Genomic DNA, 6,000 nt, shown 5'->3' with positions numbered 1-6,000 from the left:
CGGCCCGCCATTTTTCCAAATACACCTGTCTGGCTTAGCGGAGAGTGTGGCGTTGTAGAGGGGGTCTCCCTGAACGCGTGCGTATGTCACAAGTGCCGCCACAAATAGCTGTCTCGTGTCCAGCGCCCAATTTGTGAAGTCTATGCACTAAAAATGGCTGTTTTCTGACCCCTGACCTCACTGGACGGCCCGCCATTTTTCCAAATACACCTGTCTGGCTTAGCGGAGAGTGTGGCGTTGTAGAGGGGGTCTCCCTGAACGCGTGCGTATGTCACAAGTGCCGCCACAAATAGCTGTCTCGTGTCCAGCGCCCAATTTGTGAAGTCTATGCACTAAAAATGGCTGTTTTCTGCCCCCTGACCTCACTGGACGGCCCGCCATTTTTCCAAATACACCTGTCTGGCTTAGCGGAGAGTGTGGCGTTGTAGAGGGGGTCTCCCTGAACGCGTGCGTATGTCACAAGTGCCGCCACAAATAGCTGTCTCGTGTCCAGCGCCCAATTTGTGAAGTCTATGCACTAAAAATGGCTGTTTTCTGCCCCCTGACCTCACTGGACGGCCCGCCACTTTTCCAAATACACCTGTCTGGCTTAGCGGAGAGTGTGGCGTTGTAGAGGGGGTCTCCCTGAACGCGTGCGTATGTCACAAGTGCCGCCACAAATAGCTGTCTCGTGTCCAGCGCCCAATTTGTGAAGTCTATGCACTAAAAATGGCTGTTTTCTGCCCCCTGACCTCACTGGACGGCCCGCCATTTTTCCAAATACACCTGTCTGGCTTAGCGGAGAGTGTGGCGTTGTAGAGGGGGTCTCCCTGAACGCGTGCGTATGTCACAAGTGCCGCCACAAATAGCTGTCTCGTGTCCAGCGCCCAATTTGTGAAGTCTATGCACTAAAAATGGCTGTTTTCTGCCCCCTGACCTCACTGGACGGCCCGCCACTTTTCCAAATACACCTGTCTGGCTTAGCGGAGAGTGTGGCGTTGTAGAGGGGGTCTCCCTGAACGCGTGCGTATGTCACAAGTGCCGCCACAAATAGCTGTCTCGTGTCCAGCGCCCAATTTGTGAAGTCTATGCACTAAAAATGGCTGTTTTCTGACCCCTGACCTCACTGGACGGCCCGCCATTTTTCCAAATACACCTGTCTGGCTTAGCGGAGAGTGTGGCGTTGTAGAGGGGGTCTCCCTGAACGCGTGCGTATGTCACAAGTGCCGCCACAAATAGCTGTCTCGTGTCCAGCGCCCAATTTGTGAAGTCTATGCACTAAAAATGGCTGTTTTCTGACCCCTGACCTCACTGGACGGCCCGCCATTTTTCCAAATACACCTGTCTGGCTTAGCGGAGAGTGTGGCGTTGTAGAGGGGGTCTCCCTGAACGCGTGCGTATGTCACAAGTGCCGCCACAAATAGCTGTCTCGTGTCCAGCGCCCAATTTGTGAAGTCTATGCACTAAAAATGGCTGTTTTCTGCCCCCTGACCTCACTGGACGGCCCGCCATTTTTCCAAATACACCTGTCTGGCTTAGCGGAGAGTGTGGCGTTGTAGAGGGGGTCTCCCTGAACGCGTGCGTATGTCACAAGTGCCGCCACAAATAGCTGTCTCGTGTCCAGCGCCCAATTTGTGAAGTCTATGCACTAAAAATGGCTGTTTTCTGCCCCCTGACCTCACTGGACGGCCCGCCACTTTTCCAAATACACCTGTCTGGCTTAGCGGAGAGTGTGGCGTTGTAGAGGGGGTCTCCCTGAACGCGTGCGTATGTCACAAGTGCCGCCACAAATAGCTGTCTCGTGTCCAGCGCCCAATTTGTGAAGTCTATGCACTAAAAATGGCTGTTTTCTGCCCCCTGACCTCACTGGACGGCCCGCCACTTTTCCAAATACACCTGTCTGGCTTAGCGGAGAGTGTGGCGTTGTAGAGGGGGTCTCCCTGAACGCGTGCGTATGTCACAAGTGCTGCCACAAATAGCTGTCTCGTGTCCAGCGCCCAATTTGTGAAGTCTATGCACTAAAAATGGCTATTTTCTGACCCCTGACCTCACTGGACGGCCCGCCATTTTTCCAAATACACCTGTCTGGCTTAGCGGAGAGTGTGGCGTTGTAGAGGGGGTCTCCCTGAACGTGTGCGTATGTCAAAAGTGCTGGCGCCAACAGCCGTCTCCTGTCCAGTGTCCAGTATCGTCTGAAATTGGCACTTTTCTTACGTCAGGCCGCACTGGGCGGCCTGCCACTTTCTTTTTTTTTTACAAATTATCTCTCAAATGTTCACCAATATTCTCTACTGGTCTGTATCCATTTTCTATCAAGTTTAGGGGCGCTCAGTTATGGAGAAGTACACACACACACACACACACACACACACACACACACACACACACACACACACACACACTAAAAATGTACTAATATTTCTCTATCTTTTTTTATGCTGTGTTTCCATGTTGTATATATGTTGTTAAATAATATACATTTGTAATATTTTTTTTCTGATTACTTTTGTATTTGTATTGTATTTTAGTTTTTAAATACGTGAGATCAACTTTATAAACCCCAAATTCTTCTCTTTTTTTTAATCTCGCTTGCACTATCTACTATTATTATTTGTAGCATATTTTGTGGTCTCTTTTATCATTGTTTATTTGCTTCTGCAATAAACAATATTATATCATCATCATTTTCCAAGAGTGACCTGGCCTAGAGTCATCATTATTACAACAATGGACAAACAATACAAAAACAATACATATATGTAACACACACAAATCAATATCCAGTTAAAGTGCAAAACAGTGCTAAGTGCACATTTAATGGGGGTCAATAGCCAATTTCAAACTGGAACAACCTGGCACTTAGAAGTGATCTAGTATAAGCCATTTAAAAAGACATAATGTACATCATAAATGTATTTTTTAAATACAATTGTGTCTTTCTTTTTTAAACTTGCCACTTAGAAGTGTTTTAGTATGAGCCATTTAAAAGGCATACATCATAAATGTATTTTTAAATTAGATTTGTGTCTTTTAAAAAACATAAAAAATTCACGCTCTTATTTTGAAGGCAACCGGAACCCTTATTTCTGCTAGCTCGAAAACCGGAAGTCCAATTTCTGCTGACGGAACGGAGCTGGCAGAGGGTCTGTTTGGCGCTCGCGCCAACAAGTGTATGACTGCAGCCACTGCACGGTCACTGTTGCCAGATCGTGCGAGAGAAACCAGCAACCAGGTCTATGAAAACAAGCCCAAAAGATGCGACTAGGCAACTGCAATTTTCCCAAAAAAGAAAAGAAAAAAATATTGAAAAAGAAAATGGTAAATTTGGAACATTTTTTGAAACATTTAACACACAAATCTTGTATGGGGGGGGGTCCCTGGCTCAAAATATTTTCAGATGGGGGTCCGTTTACAAAATACATAATTTGGGGGTCCAGTCCAGGGTCCTTGATCATGAAAATGTTTGAGAACCACTGGTTTAAACAAGTTAAAACAACATTAGGAAACAAGCCCAAAGTCGCTTATAATAAGCGGACATGGCAACCCTGGTGCACGGTGTCTCGCGCCGAGAATAGCCGATCTACAAGCGCACAGCGCATTGCGAATGCGGCGCTTTGTGAGCTTGTGGATCCGCTATTCTCGGCACGAGACACCACCGCGCGATGAAGCATACATTAGGCTTATATTGTTTAGTGCACGAGCCGTCGCGCATGCGTGTCAAAACCTCTACTACTTCAAATGTCAAAAACAGTGTATCTGTGTGCACATGATAAACTGTGACAAGTATACAGTGGTGGAAAGTAACTAAGTACATTTACTCAAGTACTGGCAAATATTGTACTTTTACTCCACTGCAATTATTTGAAAACTTTAGTTACAAGTTACTTTGTAGATTTGTATTATTATTGCAAAACATTATCCACTTCAGCCCTAACATTTCGACCATTTGAAAATAGCCAACCTACAAGCTCACAATGCTTGTGAAATGGGACATTCTGCATAATGACTACTTTCTACTTTTAGTACATTTTGATGCCAATACTTTTGTACTTTTACTCAAGTCAATTTTCAATTCCGGACTTTTACTTGTAACAGCGTATTTCTACATTGCTGTTTCGATACTTTTACTTGAGTAAGACATATGAGTATTTTTTCCATCACTGCTAAATAATATAAATCATAGGGCCCAGTAATCCATTGGCTTTATAATAACCTTTTGTATTACCTGGATTCGTTTCAACAGGGTAGTATATTACACAGGAAAGTGCAACCATGCACTTTACATGTTTGAATATTATTTTTATTCTAAACATCTAATGTTCTGTTTAATGTATGGACACACACACACACGCACGCACGCGCGCACACGCGCACACACACGCACACACACACACACACACACACACACACACACACACACACACACACACACACACACACACACACACACACACACACACACACACACACACACACACACACACACACACACACACACACACACACACACACACACACACACACACACACACACAGGAAGCTTTCGATGGGGTGGACCTTAAATAGTAGGTCAACCAATAGGAATGGGCGTTCAATACAACGTGCGTTTGGCTTTGCATGTAAACAAACCATGCATGCAGCAGAGCAGAGAGAGAGAGAGAGAGAGAGAGAGAGAGAGAGAGAGAGAGAGAGAGAGAGAGAGAGAGAGAGAGAGAGAGAGAGAGAGAGTTTCTTTATTATATATAATATACTTAAAGTACCAGAAGTAAAAGTACTCATTATGCAGAAGGTCCCATTTCACAAGTTTTTAAATGTATACAAAAAAGTATGCAGATTTACAAGCTGAGCTCGTAGATCGGCTATTTTTAAATGGCTGAAATGTATAGGGCTGAAGTGATTAATGTATGTTTTGTTATAATAATCAAAATCTTCAAAGTAACTGGTAAGTAAAGTTTTCAAATAATCGTATTGGAGTAAAAGTACCATATTTGCCTCTGAGATGTAGTAGAAGTAAAAGTATTGGACATTGGAAATACTCAACTAAAGTACAAATACCTCAAAATTGTACTTAAGTACAGTACTTAAGAAAATATTCTTAGTTACTTTACACCACTGATCCCTAGCCCCGTTCGTTTGGAACCTCTCCATAGAGGTTCCGATTTGAGCTAGAACATGACGTAGTCGTGACGTACTGTATGTGTAGGCAGAAGAATATCGTAACATGGTAGAAGTTAGAACACACCACTGCCTGTAAACCTGTGACGTGACAATAAAGTTGATTCTAATTCTGAATAATAGCCCGACCAGCTAACTGACTGAGAGAGACAAATTGAGACCGAGTGGCATAGTAATCATGGGCGGTTCTATGGTGTAATGGTTAGCACTCAGGACTCTGAATCCTGCGATCCGAGTTCAAATCTCGGTAGGACCTGACTTCTTGCTCCCCGATGCACCATGATAACTATCGCCCTATTACAAGCACAACGTTTTTTTTGGGGGAAAATAGGACAACAAAAACAACCATCCTGTTATGGTTGTTGATGTGTGTGTGTGTGTGTGTGTGTGTGTGTGTGTGTGTGTGTGTGTGTGTGTGTGTGTGTGTGTCAACTTGGAAAATCCTCACTGGATATCACAGGGTTAAAAAGTTGGGCTGATTGACAGAGTGGCAGCTGTCTGAAATCATTCCCCAATCAGCGTTGCTACACTATAAAGCACCGCACCTGAAAGAAGGCTGTAAACCAAACCACAGAGGGAGAGAAGTGAGAAGGAGGAGAAGCCTCCAAAATTCTCCATTATTACAGACAAACAAGCGTGCGTGCAGCAGCAGCAACGTCGCGCTGAAAAATCAAAGCAGCACTGGTGCAGCCATAAAAAGCTGGAGAGGCAGCCGGTGAGAGACGAACTGTTTGTTTGTTTAAGAGTCATAAAACATGCCATTTGTAGCGCACGTTACAACGTGCGTTCTAGTTCAATGTCAATTGTTTGTTTGATGTCCTCAAGTTAAAACAACATGATTTGTTG

The sequence above is a fragment of the Gymnoscopelus microlampas genome (genome assembly GCF_963454915.1).
Source record: "Gymnoscopelus microlampas genome assembly, chromosome: 15".
NCBI classification, from domain to species: Eukaryota; Metazoa; Chordata; class Actinopteri; order Myctophiformes; family Myctophidae; genus Gymnoscopelus; species Gymnoscopelus microlampas.
Note: the sequence above shows the minus strand (reverse complement) of the source record.